The sequence below is a fragment of the Callithrix jacchus genome, chromosome 8, assembly GCF_049354715.1.
Source record: "Callithrix jacchus isolate 240 chromosome 8, calJac240_pri, whole genome shotgun sequence".
Lineage (NCBI taxonomy): Eukaryota > Metazoa > Chordata > Mammalia > Primates > Cebidae > Callithrix > Callithrix jacchus.
The window spans coordinates 20503616-20524157 of record NC_133509.1 but is presented as its reverse complement, the minus strand read 5'-3'; the positions used below and the strand labels follow the sequence as shown (position 1 = coordinate 20524157).

The 20542-nt window shown below is 38.5% G+C and overlaps 1 protein-coding gene across 10 annotated transcripts in view; it reads left to right on the top strand.

The window, feature by feature from the left end:
• Window positions 1–20542, top strand: part of NPTN (neuroplastin) — a 71233-nt gene that overhangs the window by 11150 nt on the left and 39541 nt on the right. For 2 of the 10 annotated variants that reach the window (XM_078333625.1, XM_078333624.1), the window contains exon 3: window positions 16473–16546. The exons of 7 other annotated variants lie outside the window; for them this stretch is intronic. The gene's annotated coding sequence lies outside the window, so the exon portion shown is untranslated. Of the gene's footprint in view, window positions 1–7433; window positions 15274–16472; window positions 16547–20542 lie in introns of all 10 variants that reach the window. One more of the 10 variants, XM_078333623.1, reaches the window with a different exon arrangement.

The window sequence follows — 20542 nt, the reverse complement described above, 5'->3', positions numbered from 1 at the left end:
ATGGTCAAGTGCTTAATAAACTGCTGTATTTTTAAATGACATGCTTGTTTAGCTTTGAGGTATAGGGCATGGTGTTTATAGTGTTTACCCTTAATAGGTTAACAGCAGCTCTGGTAGTTCATAAGAAAGTCAAGAGGAAAAATAAAGTACTAATGAGAAGGGCCAGATTATTTCAAGGTTGGCTCTTTTGACAAATGATGACTATGTCATTAAAATGTGCATTTTAGATGGTTGTTAATAGACCAGTCTTTTCATGGAATTAATTATTCCTCTCTACTAGGGAAGGTTGATATTGAATGTCTATAATCTTTGTAGTATACTCACTGCTCTCACCTCAAGTTAAATTTAGTCACAGGGAGCCTGTTAGCTTTCATCCCCATTCTCTCCTTTCCTTGCCCAGATAGGTGACTGAAAGTGAAATCAAATGCCTATCTTGTGTTTACTTTTTATAGCAAATTTTTATAACTCCCCTTTACTATCCTGAAATAAATTCATATATGTTTTGACCTACCTTCATGTTAATAAAGAAAAAAACAATCTGATGTCCTAAGTGTAATAGAAAGGAGAAAATAAGGGAAAATAACTTATGATAATAAAATGTTTAGTCTGTAAGTGCTCAGGCATGACTACACAGAAAGACATTTAAGTAGCCCATTGTTTATATTAGAAAAGCCAAGCTACAAATTCAGACCGATACAATTGTGCTTTAATGGCGAGACGAATACTATAGGCAGTGTTGCTGCTGATAATGTGATTTTCCGAAAAGGTGAACAGCTCTTGGTAGAGTTCCAAATGAAGCAAAGAACAGTCTATTCTCGCTTTACGCAGTAATTGCATTCCTGGAAAATTGAGTGATGATTAAAATCATGCAAGACTACTTTGTGTTATATTTAAAACAGAGTTGGGTTCTGGGCTCAGAACAAGTTTTCCATCTTGATTGTCATTTGAAAGTGGTGTAGGAAGAGGAACAAATTCTTAACTGTACAAGACTTTTCCTTTGCGGGATATTGAGAATCCTTGGTGCCTGCCCACTGAAGGCTAATAGTGCCACGTCTGTCATTGTGTCAACCAAATATAGACAGATTTCCAGAATGCCCTGTAAAAGGCAGGACAGCCCCCATTGAGAATATCTTTATTTTGTTCCTGTACTTGTAAGTATCCTCTGATTTAGGACTATAGTACTCAGTCCCCAGGACTATCAGTGGTCAAAACCACATCCCTTCTAGGAATAGAAAGGCAAGGAGAGCAGCTGTGGACTTGCCTTTATTCTTTTTGTTAACATGCATTAAAGCAGGGTTTGCAAACTCGCTCACCACAAGAGCTAAGTAAGTACCATTTGCTAAACTAGAGAATACATGCTTTGAAAACAGTGAAAGTTAAATTTAAAAACACTGTGCTGATGAAATAAAATTGTCAGTGGGCCTCCACATTGTGTCCTCTTCACCAAATGATTATATTGTGAATTTTGGGGCCTGAAAGATCAGGTTGAAACCCTGATCTTTGGCAAATCTCTTAATCTCTGTTAACCTCCGTTTTCTCATCTGCTTATTAGACATAATGCACACCTCACAGGATGGCAGTTAGAATGAAGTTGCATACACACAGCGCCCAATATAATACCTGACACAAGATACATGTGCTTAGTGAACTTTTCTCTCTGCCCTAATATCCATTCAGTTAGTTACCTTGGTTACTTTTTAATCTGTTGTTTTAAAGCTAGTTATGTGTTCTATAGTAAAATGATGATAAAATCTGAAATCTTTAATATAGAGGATATTAGTCCCTTATTTTTAACAAGCAAGTAAGTAATTAAAGTGAACTTTTATGATTAAGAGACAACTTATTTCCCATTTAGGGTATATGGAGTCTGATGCTTATAACAATAAGTGTGCTTATTCCAAAATACTTCAGTAGATCACCCTCTTTAGTCTTTCAGGTTGGCTTATAACGTTAATGTATCCAGGTAGCAGTGGTCTTTATTTTTGAAGTCTTCTTGTAGGAGGTAATTTTACTAGTGCTACAGCAGTATATTGCACTATCAAAATTAGGTTGTTCCGTAGAAGTGACATGTTTTGGTAGTTGTTGCTTGACTAAGAAATTTAGCAGCATGGTTTTTACTAGGAAACTATGGTATATTATTTTCTTCCTGTTATCCAGTGAATGTTTTGAAAGTTTTACCTTTTCTTGGTTCTTGTAAAATTCTGTAGAGATGTACACAGCTTGCTGTACATTTTGTTTTCAGATTTTAGCAGCAGAAAGTTTTTTTCTTTTTAAACATTAGTAATTAAGACAATGATCTAAATAGTTAAAGCAATAGAAGCTTTATTCTCACCATAATTCTGTTGTTTATCTTTGTTTTCCTCTACAATACAATTTGGAATCCTTTTAAAGACCTCTGTGCCTTAGTTTATGTTTTTTAATTTAATTTATTGTTACGTATATTTTTTGAGACAGGGTCTTGCTCTATTGACCAGGCTGGAGTGCAATGGCATGATCATAGCTCACTGCAGCCTCGACTTCCCAGGCTCAATCAATCCTCCTCTCTCAGCATCCTGAGTAACTGGGACTACAGGTGTGCACCACCTTAAATTTAAAAAATTTAAGCTGGCTAATTTTTTAAAAAACTTTTTTGTAGAGATGTGGTCTCATTATGTTGCCCAAGGAGGTGTTTTTGGTTTTGTTTTGTTTGAGACAGGATCTTGTTCTGTCATCCAAGCTGGAGTCAGTGGTGAGACCACAGCCCATTGCAGCCTCCTTTGTTTGGGCTCAAGTGAATTCTTCTACCCCAGCCTCCCAAGTAGTGGGACCACAGGTGTGTTCCACCATGCTCAGCTAATTTTTAAAAATATTTTGTAGAAACAGTCTCACTGTTGCTCAGGCTGGTCTCCAAAGTGTTGGGACATAGGCTTCAGCCACTGCACCCAGTCTGTTATTTTTTTTATAAAGTCATTTAATTTTTCCTATCTTAATTTTATTCTCTTCTTACCCATACCTTCCTGGTACTGTTTCTTCTGGTATCTTCCATTGTTTCTAGATAAACATTTGCCACTTAAAATTTTAAAATTCTGTTTTATTTTAATCCTTTTTAGGCGGAGAGGTAGAGGTTCCATATTCTATGTGCAATATAAAAGTTTAGATGACTGATGTTTTTGAGCAGGAGTGTTTGCATATTGTCAGTTTGTATTTTTGCATCTCCTAGTAGCTATTTAATGACTTTGTATGGTAGAGATTTTTCTAACGTGTTTTTTTTTTAACCTTTTAATCCCCAAAGGGTCATAATGCCCATATTTCTCAGAAACAGCTCAGCTAGTCTTCAAGGCCTAGTCACAGAGAAAATTAATTCCTGATGGATCTGAGGACATCGAGGCAGAAAGAATTCCAGGCAGGCAGCTAGTAATGAATATTGATTATGAGCTATGTGGTACTTGCTGTGGAGTGGTAAATTTTAATGCTTCCCTGCAAAGCTACCACTTACTGTGGAGTAGTGCACATGAAACATTCTGAAACGTCTGCCCATGGAGCATATAATTTGCTACTCAGTGGCAAGTAGACATTAAAATTCAGTTAGGGGGTGGGGGTGGTGCTAGGGGTAATCAGACTTTACAGCTGGAGGATGAAAGGGCAAATTTTGATGTGCATTAAAGGGGAAAACACCCAGTAGAGTATACAAAGTAGTAGTTCTTGCCATAGGAACAACATCAGGTTATAGTGAAAATTGCTCAGAAGTTATCAGAATAATGAGCTTTCCTGGTATTTTAGTAACAGGTGTGTATATTTCAGCAACTTTGTAAAGCCAGAATGGGAGTTTGAGTGAAATGTGTTTTTAGTAGTGTCTTAGTAGAGTGTCACCTTACCATGCTGCAACACTATCTGTTTGTAACAAAGAGCTAAAGAATTGTGTCAAGTCTTGAACTCTCAAAATACACCACTGGAAAAACTTGACAGGCCCACTAGTAAGTGAGCCTGACGTAACCAGATACATAAGCTTGTCAGCCATCTGTGCCTAGAACTTAGTGCAGTTTTTATCAGGTCAGTTTTCCAAAGGATAGCTGTAACTAACCACAGGAGGGAATACCAGTGGTTAATCAGGACGGATGAATCCTCTCACATTGGATAGTGTTTAGCCAGTATTTTGACATTTAATTATTCCATTCAGTTTTTTGAAAGAAGGAAAAAGTTATTGGATTTTTAAAAATTATGGAAGGATTTGCTTACATGGTAACTTCAGATAATACTTAGGTGTTTAAAGTAAAATGTTGAAGTTCTTCGTTTTACTCCTTGATATTGCTACTTTCTAGGTATAAGCAGTGTTAGTAGTTTGTTGTGTAGCCTTTCAAACTTGGTTTATGTAGGCATATTATTTACATACTGGGATGCTTTGCATTTAGTAGTATTAATTATGTTATAATTCATCTTGGTATTTATAGTCTTTTGAATATAGTAATTGGAGTGGCGGAAATTTTCATTTACGTAAATGTATGGAACTACTAGAAAACATCTGTTGTTACTGATTGTCACCAGAAGGAATTATGTTGATAATGACTGCATTCTTGATATTGAAATTGGCCTACTGAGAGGGAAGCAGGGAAAAGCTTCGTTAAATGGAATAGAAAAAATATACTACAATTTTTATCCTCAGGCATACTTTTTGGATGAAAATCTTCAATATTCACACATTTAATATCTTAGCCATGTGGATAACTTCTGGGACAACTCTGCTAATTTTTAGTGAAAGCTTTCTGGAAACAAGTTTGCTGTCCCTTTTAAAGACAAGCAGCAATATTTTGCTGGTGTTTGGGACACAAGGTAGGTAAGTAGTATAACCTGACACTCCACCTCATTGCAGAGGTGAAAGTTCTACTTAATCATGTTGTTACAAGGTAATACAGACCTGAAACAAGTTGAGGAGAGTACAAATAAGTAGTAGTTGTGAAGGGAGAATAGAATAGATTTGGACAATCTTCTGAATTTTGGGATTTACTGAGGGACTGAGGAGGCAGCAGGATTTAGTGAATAGAGCATTGGTGAACAGGAGTCAGAGTATTTGAATTCTAGTTAAGGGTTCTGCAACTAAAGTATAGCTGCTTTGGCACCTGATGTATCTGAGTGTTAATTAGGGGCAAGAATTAGATTTAGGAGTTTTCAACCTTTAGCTGCAGCAAGTTTCTTGTTGTTACATACAAGGAGAGCTGTTTGAGGGGTAGAGGGAGTCCCATAAGTGTTCCAAAGAATCCTTAAGGCCTGTGGAGCAGGGTATCTAAATTGAAAAAATGGATGACCCCTTTGTAGACTTACTTTGAAAGTTTTTGCATAAGACTGTTTTATACGTTTGGCTCATAATCTATTTGGTCAATCTTGATACTTGCATGGAAGAGGTCAGTGCATACTTTGTAAAGTCAAGGATTAAAATACTTATACTAGGCTAGGCCGGGCACAGTGGTTCACCTCTGTAATCCCACCACTTTGGGAGGCTGAGACTGGCAGATCACAAGGTCGAGTGACCTCATGGTGAAACGCTGTCTCTACTAAACATACACAAATTAGCTGGGCATGGTGGCATGCACCTATATTCCCACCTACTCAGGAGGCTGAGGCAGGAGAACCACTCGAACCTGAGAGGTGGAGGTTGCAGTGAGCCAAGATCGTGCCACTGCTCTCCAGCCTGGGTGACAGAGCAAGACTCTGTCTCACAAAAAAAAAAAAGCACAAAGATAATTACCCTATGCAAAATGGATTCAGTAAAATAATTTTTATTACAAGGCTTGCCAACCTCTGGGGAAGAAAGAGCTACCTGTCATTTACCCGAGTTTTGAAACCCAGGTGTATGTACATGATACAGTGCAGAAATGTGCTGTTAAGTTTCTGCCTGGAAAGAGGATAAAGCTGCTATTTTCATCTCTTCTTGGTGGGAAGAAAATCTTAGGGGTGTGTCATTTTAGTAACCACCTTGGAGATCTGCCAGTAAGAACTGGAGATGTACTACTAAGTTCCAGTTTATTCGTTAGGAACTTCAGCTTTTAAAAATGGGTCTTAGTAATGCCAAATACCTTTTAAACTCATAGACCCACATAGACTTTTTGTATAGGTAATTCAGATTGGGGGTGAAAGTGTAGTGATAAAGGCCTGAGCTGTTAACCTTGGTGACAAAGAGGTAGAACTCACTATGTACCAGTCATTCTAAGATAAAATGTGTTGGGTTAGATAATGTATATAGGCTATCACTTCTGATTGTTTATAGTAAAAGCGTTGCTGTCAGTGAGGCAATATAGTGTAGTGGTTGCAAGCTCTGGAATTATACTGCTGAAGTGTGTGTCCTGCCCCTGTGCTCTGTGTAGAATGGCAAAAGCAATGTTAAGAGGTAGACTGTATCATTATGTAGTAAATTAAATTATGATATACTTTGCATTATGTTTGACACATAAATGATCAATAAAGGTTAGCTGCTAATTATAATGAATTTGCTTTTGGAGGCATTAGTTATGTGCTCAGTAATTTTTTTGAAACGTTCTTTTTTATTTTTTTAAGAATAGTTAGAAAATGTCCTACTCCCTGTGCATCCCTGGCTCATCGTGGTTTTCTTCAAGATTATCTTTTTTAAAAAAAAAACATTTTTAGGCTGTTCGTTTTTGATGCTAGGAGTTTCACAAAGACTGTGAAGCTCCATCTCTTTTAGACTTAGTGATGGGCAGCATCACTACCTAATTTGGAAAACAGAGGTTTAGTTGAAGTCTAACTGTAAAGTGAAAACTCAAATAAGAAATCTATTTTAAACTCAGATTTATTCCCCTGCTTGTTAGAAAACTGGCATCAGGGATTTTATTTTTTAAAAATAAAAGGTAACTTCTAAGGCATCAATGGTAAATTCAAATATTCCATAGTCTAGTCTTTTAGAGTATATTCATATGATTCTGTTGATAGTAAGAAAGCCAGCGCTGATGGCCACCTTTCTAAGCAAAACTCCCCTAATCAAAGAAAGGTGATTTTGTTTATTAATGTGACTAGTACATTTTAAGTTTTTAATAGGTTGAAATTTAATGAAAGGATTTTATTCTTAATTCTTCATTAATAAGAATCTTATTGCTCACCTTTTAACAAATTTTGAGTATAATGTGTGCAGCAAGTCACTGTGGAGAAACAAAATTAGAGACATATCCTAGTTTCCAAATAATTTATAATGTATTAACATATATTTCTTTTTACCTTATGCATCTTTGTGGAGTCATAGACTATGGCATTTGAATTGATTCACCGGTTACATCTACAAGTCCATAGATCTGCAGAAACATTAAAGCCGAAAGGACCTTAGAAATTGTCCATTCCAGTCTTCTGATTGTATGCACAAGGGCACTGAGGTTTCAGGTTTTAATATATATGTATATATTTATTAAATGGAATTATTTCTGTAAATATGCTTTTATTTATTTATTTTTTAGACGGGCTCTCCTTCTGTTGCCCAGACTGGAGTGCAGTGGCGAAGTCTCAGCTCACTGCAACTTCCACCTCCCAGGTTCAAGTGATCCTCCAACCTTAGCCTCCTGAGTAGCTGGGACTGCAGGTGTGGACAACCACTCCTAGCTAATTTTTTTTTTTTGTATGTTTTTTTGTAGAGATGAGGTTTTGTCTTGTTACCTAGGCTGGTCGTCAGTTCCTAAACTCAAGTGCTGCCTGCCTCAGCCTCCTAAAGTGCGGGTATTACAGGTGTGAGCCACCACACCCATCCTAAATATACCTTTTAAAAAGTCCAAATTTAAATTGATATGTGGCTCACACCTGTAATCCCTGCACTTTGGGGGGCTGAGGTGGGTGGATCACTCGAGGTCAAGAGTTCAAGACCAGCCTCGCCAACATGGCAAAACCCTGTCTGTACTAAAAATACAAAAATTAGCCAGGTATGGTGGCAGGCACCTGTAATCGCAGCTGCTTGGGAGGCTGAGGCAGTAGAATTGCTTGAACCTGGGAGGCAGAGATTGCAGTTAGCTAAGATCATGCCACTGCACTCCATCCTGGGCAACAGAGTGAGACTCTGTCTCTCAAAAAAAAAAAGTATGTTCAACATTTTGTTACCATGTAGCTTCATATTCGTTTCTGAGACACAATTAGAGAGTGTAGGATAATAAATTCTAGAGAGTCAGTGCTAGCTGACTATCTTGGTCTATTTTTTTTTAACGAGTTTATGATTTTACTGTATATGATATTACTATGAAATTACTAACTGGAGAACTGCCTTTTGTAAATATTAGGGTTCATTGATCTTTGTATACTACCATTTAAAATTAAGAGAGGCATTTCTTCTTTTGGAGTAATAGGGCCTTGCATTGTGTACTTCATAGTAAGACTATAGGTTCTGGTTAATGGGAAAATTATTTCAGCCAAGGATAATACAGTTGCCAATTAATATTGAATGTAGGAGAATAAGGTGGAAGATTTGTAATTTTAGTAGAGAAAAATAAAAGGAATTGTGGATGTGCTGTGGAGGATCTGAGACACAGATATTTAACAATCAAAGGGATTCTTGGAAAATTATTGTTCAAAGTTTTGGGGAAAGTTTATAAATCAAAAGTATACTGTATTTAGAATTGGAAGTTTATTAACGTAGAATTTTATTCTGGGATATCTTCACTCTAATTACTTAATCTTATATAATACATCCTCCAGGTTTCCTGTAAGTTGAGTAACCATAATTCTCAGTTTGTGCCCTGTTGCCATGTCAGAATCATTAACGGCACCCTTTTCACTCTCAAAAGTATTCAGGTTTAGATGACAGATTATATGGTTACCTTCCCCATAAGTGTAATATATTCTCCTGGGCATTTAATATGATGAAAGTTTAGGAGATTTCTTCCTATAACATTCTTTTCCCTACGATGGGAGATTTCTGTTTAGTGGAGTTAGGAGGGCATTACTTAAGATAGCCTAGTGGAAGTCTGAGTCCCATGTTTACTTTTCTTTCCTTTTCTTGGAGACAGGACCTCGCTCTCTCTGCCTAGGCTAGAGTTAAGTGTTATGATTATGGTTTATTGCAGCTTTGACCTCCTGGGCCCAAGTGTTCTTCCCATCTCAGCCTCTTGAGTAGCTGGGACTACAGGTGCACACCACCATGCCTAGCTAATTCTTTAAATTTTTGTAAGAGACAGAGTCTCCCTATGTTACCCACACTGGTCTTGAACTCCTGGGCTCAGGTGATCCTCCTGTCTTGGTCTTCCAGTGTTGGGATTACAAGAGTGAGCTACTTTTCCCAACCTGTCCCATGTTTTCTTAGCATCAGAAACACAGGATAGTTGAACGTTACTAGCTTGTCTGGGCAGAAGTGATTTCTGATTGCTCAAAAGTAGCTTTGCATTTATGTATCATTTAAAAAATTTATCTGCAATCAGATATGCTCAGTCTCAAGTGCAAATAAACCTCAGTACATGATTATAAGTATTTTTCAGTTGATACTTTTAATTTAAAAAAATAGACTGCATTTTTAGAGCAATTTTAGGTTCACAGCAAAATTGAGCAGGAAGTACAGAGAGTTCCCATGTACCCCCTGCCCTGTCCCCACACGCATAGCCTCCCCCACTATCGAATCCCCACCAGAGTAGGACATTTGTTACAACTGAACCTACATTGACATTATCACTCAAAGTCTATAGTTGAGGACTTTGTGGTTAGGGTTCAATCTTGATGTTGTGCATACTATGAGTTTTGGCAAATAATGTAACTACATATGCTCCTTATTATGGTATAATACAGAATAGTTTCACTGTCCTAAAAATCCCCCGTGTGCCACCTATTCATCCCTCCTTCCCTCTTAACTTCAGGGGTCACTGATCTTTTTATTGTCTCCATGGTTTTGCCATTTTCACAGTGTTGTATATGTAATTGGAATCATACTGTGTACCCTTTTCAGATTGGCTTCTTTCACTTAGTAGTGTGCATTTGAGGTGTCTCCATGTCTTTTCATGGCTTGAGAGTTGTTTTTTTTTTAAGCATAAAATGGTATTGAATTTTTTTTAGCCTTTTACTGTTTGGGAGCATATTTAAAGAAAGTGTTCTTGATAGTCTGTTTCAAGATTGTCATTCTAAATTCCACAAGTGGGATCTTTTAATTCTTTAACAGTGGGTTGAATATGTGATAAATTCCCATTTAATGGGAGTGAAATTGCTTATTACTTTAAGAGTAATTTTCCATGTGTTCCTGAATGAACAATAATTGCATGAGTTGTTGCAAATTCAGGGACAAAAACAGGATCTTCATAAACTGTGTCATACCAAATATCAAATATTCTTTGGACTTTTGCTCTATGTAACTGTATAAATAATTTCTGCTACTATCACAACTTAAGTAGTGGGAATGTTTGCAGTTTCAGCACATTGTCCATATGGTCCGTATGTGACGGAGTCAGATTTGTCTCCTCATTTTTCAAGATTCAAAATAAGACTCAGTAAAGTTCTGCTGAGCATCTTCAGTTTTTCTTTTTTTATTGAGAAACCACTGGGGCTTAGATGGGGGAAAATTTTCCCATCTCATGCCATTGTGGAAGTGAAGTGTCTCTTGTTCACTTGCCTGTGTATCACTGTTATATCCTTATTTTCCAAAGTCATATTTGTTTAATCTTTACAGAAATATTTGAGAGGGCCAGAAGGTAGGAAAAGGGGCATAAACATTGTAATACTTCATGACCTTTTATTACAGTCTAAAAAGGGGTTATTATTTCTATTAATATTTTCTCTGGAGTCACTGGTCTGTGGCATATTGGCTTTATTTCTTTTCAGTACTCTTTACTACAGAGTGGGAGTTGGTTTAGCTTTGGGCTTTAGGCTGAGATTCCACATGTTTTCCTTTTTAAAAGTTGAGGAAATTTGGTTGGGACTATGTGTTAGTTTTTTTCTCCACAAAAAGCATTCCATGTTAAGTGAAATAACCCAGGAACGGTAATTTAAACCCTACATGTTCTCACTCATATGCAGGAGCTAAAAAAAGTTGATCTAATAGAATTAAAAAGTAGGCCCATGCAGTGGCTCATGCCTGTAATCCCAGTACTTTGGGAGGCAAGGCAGGAAGATAACTTGAGGCCAGAAGATAATTTGAGACCAGCATACTCTACAAAACAACAACAACAAAAACCCATCTCTACAAAAAACTAAAAAACTTAGCTGGGTGGGGTGGCACACACCTGTAGTCCTAGCTACTCTAGAGGGCGAGGTGGGAGGACTGCTTGAGCCCAGGAGTTCAAGTATACAGTGAGCTATGATCATACCACTGCACACCAGCCTGGGTGGCAAGAGTGAGACCCTGTCTCTAAAAAAGAAAAGGTAAAAAGTAGAACAGGAAGGTGGGGGAAGAAAGGAATAGGGAGGGATTTGTTTAAGGACACAAAATTACAGCTAGATAGGAGGAATAAGTTCTAGTGTTTTATAGCTAGAAAATACTAGATGTAGGATGACTATAATAGTAATACATATTTACATATTGCTAAAATAGAAAATACTGAATGCTCATGACACAAATGATAAATGTCTGAGATGATGGACATGCTAATTACCCCAATCTGATTATTATACATTGTATATATATTGAAATGTCACAATGTTCCCCATAAATATATACAATTTTGTGTCATATAAATATATACAATTATGTGTCATATAAAAAACAAGGGGAAAAACATATCCAAAGGTGATCTTTGGAACCATATGGATATTTTCTCAGAAGTTAAGGATTCTTTGTACACTCTCAGCAAAGTCTACTGCTTCTTTGAGACATTCTGGTATGGATACTGTGCCTTATGTCTGAGTCATTGGCATGGAGTTTTAAGTCTTCTGAAGCAAAATAAAATATTTACTAGTCATTATTAAAAGTGTTGTCTAGATATGGGAAGGGAATTAGTTCCTAAATTGGGGTATTTTATCCTAGTAAAAATGCATTGCATTCAGTGATGAATCATTTGGAAAGAAGTATAATTATGTAGAAAGTTCCATTCTCAGTCTCTTTTTCATCCTCCCTGCATGAGCTCATCTCCTCCCATGGCTTCAATGTCCATAAGCTAATGATTCCTAAGTGTGTATTTCCAGCCTCCATTTCTCTCCCGCATATCAGATCTGGACATCTCCAGATGTCTTTAAAGCCAACTCAGCCTGCTCTCCCTTACTACATTTATAGTATCACTGTCCACCCCACATCAACAAGTTCACTTGATTCTAGCTTGTAAACGTTTATCATGTTTGTTACCGTCTCATCATTCCCACAGCCACTCTTAATTAGTTCAGACTCATTTTTCATTTGAATTATTGAAGGAACTTCCAGCTCTTTCTTGACTTCCTTATTTCTAACAGCCTTTGTGCTGCCACCAGTCAGAGCAGTTATACCTTGTTCTCTGGAAAGAATATGCTCTCCATAGCTTACAGGATACCTGTCATTCTCCTTATATTGTGAGGTCTGGAGGATATCATCTGCCTTATTTTTCTCAATAGCATGAGCATTTAATAGGTGCTTGACATATCATAGCACTCAAAAAATGTTGAATTTTTTCACCTTTATCTAGAACTTATTCCTACTATTTGTTATACTGTGCTCATGGTGTTTCCTCTTGCCTAGAACAAGACCATCTCTCCCCTCAACTGACAAGACTAGATTTTAATGCATAAGCTTTCTAGGTATACATTAGTCCACTCCCCCAACAGAATTATTTTTCATATATGTTCCTAATGTACATACCTGTTATAGAAGTGCTGTTATCAGAGGTATTGTATTTTGATTATTCCATCTTGTGTCTTGCAAGGCTGAAATCCATTTAGGAACAAAGTTTAATTATCCCTGTGCACAGTCCTTCGTAAACAGGACCTCAATAAATGGTAAATTGAAAGCATCCTCTCAATGTACACGCTGGAAAACTGAGCAAATCCAAGGTAAAAGTTAGTGTTTTGAAAATAGACAGTTTTTTTTAGCAACTGTTTTTGCTACTGTACTTCTTTTGGCCATGGATCACAGATTCAGCTGATAAGAGAGTCTATATGATTTAAGAAACATCTGTGTGGCTCTTATGCCCTTTTCTTCCATTTAAACAAGCTGAAAATTTGCACAAAATTTGCACAGTTTCAGACAGTGTGGTCCCTGGGGCAGCAGCAGGAGCATCACCTGAGAACTTGTTCTAAGTTCAGTCTCAGGCCTCACTTTGGATCTACTGAATCAGAGACCTGTGATGGGGCCCAGCAGTCTGTGTTCTAACAGGCCTTCCAAATGATTCTGTAACATGGTAAACTTTAAGAATTGCTCCTTTAGAATTTTGTCACCTGAGTAAAGCTTTGCCTTTTGTATATAATGACAAAGTTCCCAGTGTGATTTCTGCTATTAGCTGTTTATGCTTTGGAAATATTAATAGTTCATTAGCTGGGAAGACTAGGACTCTATTCCCTAACATCCTGAGATGTGATTCAAAACTTGAATTTCCCTCTGGGCAGAGTTTTTGACTCTGGTTTCTTGGAATGACTGTTTAAAAAAGGTGGGGTGAGGTAGCTTACTACTTCATCAAGTTAAACTATCTTCTAGATTATACTTAGGCTATCAGCTTGGACTGTTTTGTTCATTGTCATACTCACGGGATATATGATGATGGAAGAATGAGATGAATTGTGTTATCTTAACATTTAAGTCCTGATTGTTATTGTGTTGTCAGAGACAGAAAGTAAGTTTATTATCAGAAGTTATACTGAAATTATAGACAGGCACATTTCACAGAAAAAAAAAATTGGCAAACATTAGTTTTGAGCAGTAATTACCTGTGGCTTTTGAGAATGGTTTATTCAACTAGTTAAAGAAAAAAATGGTATTTGTTAAAGCATAATAAGAAGGACTTCAGTCAGATCATTGTGATAGGTGTAGGGACCAGACCACTGCTGTGAGATTCTGCGGTGGGGGGAGAGATGGGCTGAACTCTGAATACAGCATGGGAAAGTGGGAATTTATAGCCATTGAGCAGGATGCTGGAGGTCAGTGGATGGAAAATTACTAAGAGGAAGCATCAGGGGTGAGGAGGATTTGGCTAAGCCAACCTAAACATTCTAACTGAGGATAGGCCAGGGTAATAAGACTGCAGCTGGAGGATGGTGGAATCTGAAGAACCTGATCTGATATTGAGAATGATCAAGGATGGGGGTTCTTGCTAAGCTAACTTAACGAGGTTCTTTGCTAAAACTGAATTTCATAAGGAAGTTCACAGATGGGCCTAGGAGAAGGTTCAGAAGCCTAAATATTGGTCAAGCAAAGACTCTGTCAAATTGAAGTATTAAACCTTTCTAGTATATTGTTTTCATTTTGCCTTTAATGCCATCTGGAATGGCTTTTGAGAATGGTTTATTCAACTTGTTAAAGAAAAAAATGGTATTTGTTAAAGCATAGTAAGAAGGATCATAGTAAGTCAGATCGTTGTGATAGGTGTAGGGACCAGACCACTGCCGTGAGATTCTGTGGTGGGGAGAGAGATGGGCTTCATTCAACTTCATTCAGTTGAATAAAGTATGGTTAAAATGTTTTGTAACTGATACATTTCTTTAAATTAATGAAAATTGGTTTTGGCCTCAAAGCTCCATTTTGGGTGTAGTTCTAGATCTGCCTATAGCTGCTTTTGACAATCTCTTGGTATAAGAGAGCTTTTATGAGCATTTGCTTAAACATGTAAGAGTTTCACTTACATAGTTGAACCAGACCTTTCATTAAGAACTCTCTTTAAGATACAGCTTATTTGTGTGCATTTTTCTGTTTATGCTGCATGAGACATTCCTGGTTTTTAATGGCTAGCAAAGCTAGCCTTTTCTCTTGTGGACCAGCAGTTAGAGTACTATTTGTGAAGTTAGGAAGTGAATGACCTAAAATTCCGCTGAAAAGACTAGCTTGACAGTAGTTCGTGGCTACTGCATTTTTCTCCTTGGACGGACACATCCTTAGTTTTAAAAAAAAGTCATGGTCATTTTGATGTAAAAGTCAAAATGGGCCCTGATTTATTGTATTTGGCCTCACTTTCTTGGATCTGACTGAGAGTAAATTAAATGCCTTTTTCCTCCCTGGGGTGAAGAAGAAATGTTAGTCTCCAGCAGTGTCTTTGATAATGAAGCTGTTTACCTGAATACTGTAAAAGCTTAGACTGAGTGGCTAGCATTTTCTTTCTTTCTTTCTTTTTTCGAATTGGAGTCTTCCTCTGTCACCCAGGCTGGAGTGCAGTGGTGTGATCTTGGCTCACTGCAACCACTGCATCCTGGGTTCAAGTGATTCTCGTGCCTCAGCCTCCTGAGTAGGTAGGATTACAGGCATGAGCCACTGTGCAATGGCCATAGTAGTTTCTGGTAAATATCATACAAGCAGAGCTTTCAGTCTGTTAGAGTCCATGTGAGGATATTCAAGATCATAGGCATGACCCTTGGAAGACAGATGTACAGAAGAAATGTAAGAGGGGTTCAGTTCTTACATTGAGCTGATTCTTCTCTTTGCTTTTAACATTTTTCAATTCTGTTTCTCAGATCTGATATCAGGTTCTATTTTTAAAATATTTTTTTTAACCAGAATTTATTCTAAATCATTTTTATTAATTTCTGGCAACCTTACCTCATTTAATGTCACTCTTTATTTGAAACATGTTAATTCTCTGGATCAGTGGTTTGCAATGCTTTTTTCTTTTCTTTTTTTTTTTTGAGACGGAGTTTCGCTCTCGTTACCCAGGCTGGAGTGCAATGGCACAATCTCGGCTCACCGCAACCTCCACCTCCTGGGTTCAGGCAATTCTCCTGCCTCAGCCTCCTGAGTAGCTGGGATTACAGGCACGCGCCACCATGCCCAGCTAATTTTTTGTATTTTTAGTATGTTGACCAGGATGGTCTCGATCTGTTGACCTCGTGATCCACCCGCCTCGGCCTCCCAAAGTGCTGGGATTACAGGCTTGAGTCACCGCGCCTGGCCTGCAATGCTTTTTTCTTTTGGAGAATGGAAAGATTGGAAAAACAGTCTGATAGACAACCTCCTCCCTCATGGGTGGGTCTGAATTATGCTCCCCAGTTTCTTCCACACTGCTTTGAGGTATGTCAACAGAACACCCAGGACTGGTTTAGATCATTCTTTTTTTTTTTACTCCCTTGAGACAGAGTCTCCACTCTGTTACCAGGCTGGAGTACAGTGGCATGATCATAGCTCACTGCAGCCTCAGCCTCCCACCTCAGCCTCCCAAGTGGCTGGGACTAGAGATGCACGCCACAATGCTCAGCTATTTTTTGTAGAGACAGGGTTTCACCATGTTGCCCAGATTGGTGTTGGAATTACAGGCATGAGCCACCACACCCGGCTTTAGATCATTCTGTACCTAATAGAGTAGAATGCTTGCATAAAACTGACATGTTATTACATTTATAGCTTTACAGGTTACAAAGTAATTTTACATACATTGTTCATGTGAATCTTGCATTACCTTATGAAGAAGATAGGAATCATTGTCCCCCTTTTTCAGATGAGGAAACTGAGGTTGAAGAAATTGAAAAATTCATCCCAAGTGTTCTAAACCATGGCTCATTTCCCTACAAGGTGAGCTCTCATCTTAATAGACTTTTAACTGTTCACTCATCTAACAGTAGTACAATCTAGACTCAGGGTTTGGAACACCCCTGAAACATGCAAAACTTCGGTTGTGTTTTTCTGAGATGAGTGAGGCCCATAGTTTTTTGTTTGTTTGTTTTTTGTTTTTTTGGGGGGTTGGTTTGTTTGTTGAGACAGTGTCTCATCTCTAGTTCAGGCTGGAGTGCAATGTTGTAACCCCAGCATGCTGCAGCCTCAACTTCCCAGGCACAGGTGATTCTCCTGCCTTAGCCTCCCGAGTAGCTAGAATCATAGACATGCATGCACCACCACACCTGGCTAATTTTCTGTAGAGAAGCTTTTGCTGTGTTACCCAGGCCGGTCTTGAGCTCCTGGGCTCAAGCAATCCGCCCACCTTGGCCTCCGAAAGTGCTGTGATTATAGGCGTGAGCGGCCCATTTTTTTTTTAATCATACTTTAAATTTTTTTCTTTTTTGTCACTGACTTTTTTTTTTAACCCACAGATCTAAGTAGATCATACTTATTTAGCTTGTCAATAGGAATTGGCAACAGGACTGAATGAAAAATTTTTGTTGAAGGAGACCAGTCATACCAAATGCTTGTTTCTTGTCTGTCCTAAAGTAATTTAACATTTGCACAGTTTTATAGTTTGCAGAACTCTTACACATAGTGTTACATGATTTTCACAACTACCCTGTAAAGTAAGTAGCATTATTCCCATTTGAAGAAACTGCTTAAAGTTAAGAGAAGTTATGTTGTGGAGGTGCTGACTCAAAAGCTGACCTTTCTTAAGCTGAAATTAAGCTAATGTGACATGATCTCAGATTCCATAACTACCCTCTTATATTTTATAAATTAACAGTTTGGCCTGCTCAATATCCAGTATGTTCCCAAACATTGTTAAGCAGCCTGGTTTATAATTGATAGGTTTATTTTCTACTTTAAAAGACTTTTTGAAAAGGAGAATTTGTACTGCCTTTTAAAATTCTCATTATTCTTGGACTTTTCCAGATTGTTCATAATATCTGATTTAATGGTTTATAACTCTGAAAACACTTGATAATTCCTTGAATCCACATACGTGTGTCTGCTATTATTACTTTGTTCATTCTGGTTTGCTCTAAGGATAGAAAGAAATGAAGAATTCCCTTCTTTTTCATTCCCTTCTGCAGCTAACATTTTTGTTCTCGTTATCATTTTTATTTGGAAGGTTAAGGTTAATTTTTTCTTGTTTCTTGAAGAACTTGGATTTTAAGTTACACTCATTTTGGATGTGAAGTTCTGCTTCCCAGCCTGTTGTGGAGCAGTGCTGCAGGTGCTGCCTGTGGCCTGTTTAACACTTATTTCTTTTCTTTTCTTTTTTTTTTTTGAGGTAGAGTTTTGCTGTTTTGCCCAGGCTGGAGTGCAGTGGGCACGATCTTGGCTCACTGCAACCTCTGCCTCCTGGGTTCAAGAGATTCTCCTGACTCAGCCTCCTGAGTAGCTGGGATTACAGGTGCACGCCATCACGCCCAGCTAATTTGTGTATTGTTGGTAGTGACGGGGTTTCACCATGTTGGCCAGGCTGGTCTTGAACTCCTGACCTCAGGTGATCCGCCTGCCTCGGCCTCCCAAAGTGCTGGGATTACAGATATGAACCACCACACCTGGCAGCACTTATTTCTATGGAGACATACAATAATAGCTACCATTATTGAGTGCTTACTATGTGTCAGGCACTGCTTTAAGCTATGTTATCTCGTATAATCCTCACAATAACCCTGTAAGGTAGCTGCTATTATTAGCCCCGTTTTACAGATTAGGGAAATGAAGCTCAGAGACATTAGGTCACTTGGTTACAGTCATAGTTAGTGACAGAGCCTCATATGAATCCAGGCAACTGATTTTAGAGTTTGCTGCATTTGATCACTAAACTATGTAGTTTCTCTTGGTATGAACTGGAGTCCCCTATTTCTCCAAAGCAGAAGGCTGGTTAGTATAGATGCCTTTGGTCATTTTGAATGGTATAATTTCAGAATAAAGGGTGGACCTTGGTTTAGAAGCTAGTGATGAGGATGATCTTAATTTCCAAATTTTTTGTTCTATCTGCTTGATCAAGGTAGCTGTGGAAGGAGCAGGTCTGAATTTGGAAAATGCTTTATAATTCCTGCCATCTCTACCTAGAGATGAGACTAATCCATGGTACCTTGTCCTGCTGCAGAGAATGAGGTTACCGCATTTCCACTGCTCCCAGAGCTTCAAGCCTGCCTTACTCTTGGTCAGTACACATAGAATGAGTACATATAGACTTCTGACCTGCCTTTGGTGTTGAGGAATAGTGATGAATGATCTGTTTGATTAACAGGAAGGATAGGCAGGCTCTTCAGTAGTTTGTGTAGGCTCAAATCTATGACAGCCTCACAGCAGTTAAGGGTTCTTCCCTATATTCACATTTAGATGTCAGTGGAGCTTACTCAGTCTTTATTTTGAGGTAGATGATTTGAATTTGTGTGTGAGAGAGAGACAGAGGCAGAGGAGAGAAATGCTCTATGTCCTTGGCTGTCATTTTCTCTTCATTGCGAGGCATGAAGGAAAGAACAGCATGAGCCAACCACAGGGAATGAGAGGTAGAGGGGGCTTGAAGGGAACAGCTGTTTTTAAAAAAGGTGACAAAAGCAGACAAGACTTAAAGGCCTGGCTGTGGCAGTAGTCAGCTGAGGGAGAGAGAAAGTTAGTCTGATTTCTTGTTGCGTGGTTGCCCTGGAGGTAAATATGAAAAATCATGATGGTCTCTCCTATGTAGGGCTAGGCTAGCATTTTTTACTTCCTTAGGGCATATATGAAAGCAGTTTTCCTGGGATTGGGCTCAACCCTCTCTTCTGTGTTCCCTTTTTCTTCTCACCCTCTGCTGCATATCTACACTTCCAGTTTTTCCTGCCAGCGAGCTCCTCCTTTTCTCCGGCTGCTAGTCCCAGCTGTCATCTTTGCCTCCCATCCCCCATCCCCAGTTATGCAATTTTTCGTTATGCTTCTCCTGGGTTTGCTTCCTCCATTTTTAATGCTCTGCCCGCTACCCACTCCAACATCAGCTTGTAGTCTCTTCCTCCCTCAAAGCCAGTAATTACTGTTCTGTTCCCCTCTTTATCATTGTTGCTGGGAATGCACTGATACTAATACTTTCTCAAAACTCTTGCAGATCTTAGCCCAGTCACTTAAGACAGTGGGTGGAGATGATGGTGGGGAAGAGGGTGGGGTGGGGGTTGTTTTCTGAAATTTAGGGTTTTTCCAAAATATTGGATGACCCTTGACCTAGAGAGAAACAGATACTTCTGTTGGCCTCCCAACTTTAGGCAGTGTGTGCTTTCTTGTTGAAGGTACATAATTGTTTGAAAACCCTTAGCAATGAAAGGCAGGCAGTGAGTCAGGCTCTGAACCTCCTGCTGCTGCTGAGTGCTGGTTCTTTTCCTGAATTGAAGCTAATTTTGGATGGATAATGAGGTGGATGGTTGCTAATAACTTTCCCTTGCTAAATGTGATTTCACAGTACTGTGTTGAGGGTTCTTTTCTTTTTCTCTTCTTTTCTTTCTTTTCCATGCTGTTTGGAGGGGAAATAGATTTGTTTTCATGGTTTTTGATGAGTGTTCAGCTATCAAGGAATTCCTTAGTTTGTTTAGAGTCAGCACAATTTATTGGAAAGAACCCTAGACTAAGCTGAAGACCTGTGTTCTAGTCCCAGCCCCGCCCAGGATTAGCTGCCTAAGTGATCTTAGGCAGGTTGTGAACCTGTCTCTGCACCTATGAACCTTGTGGAACTGTGTGAATGAAATGAGATGTGATGTATGTGGAAGCACTTTGCAAACTGCAAAGTTTTATAAAAATTTCAGATGCTGCCCTTTATTTATTTGGCTCCTGACTACAACACCAGATAAATGTTTCCAGTGTCTTGTGAATTACTTCCTTCTCTGAAGCCAGCCTTCTCCAGAGCAAGGCATTGGAATCATCAGA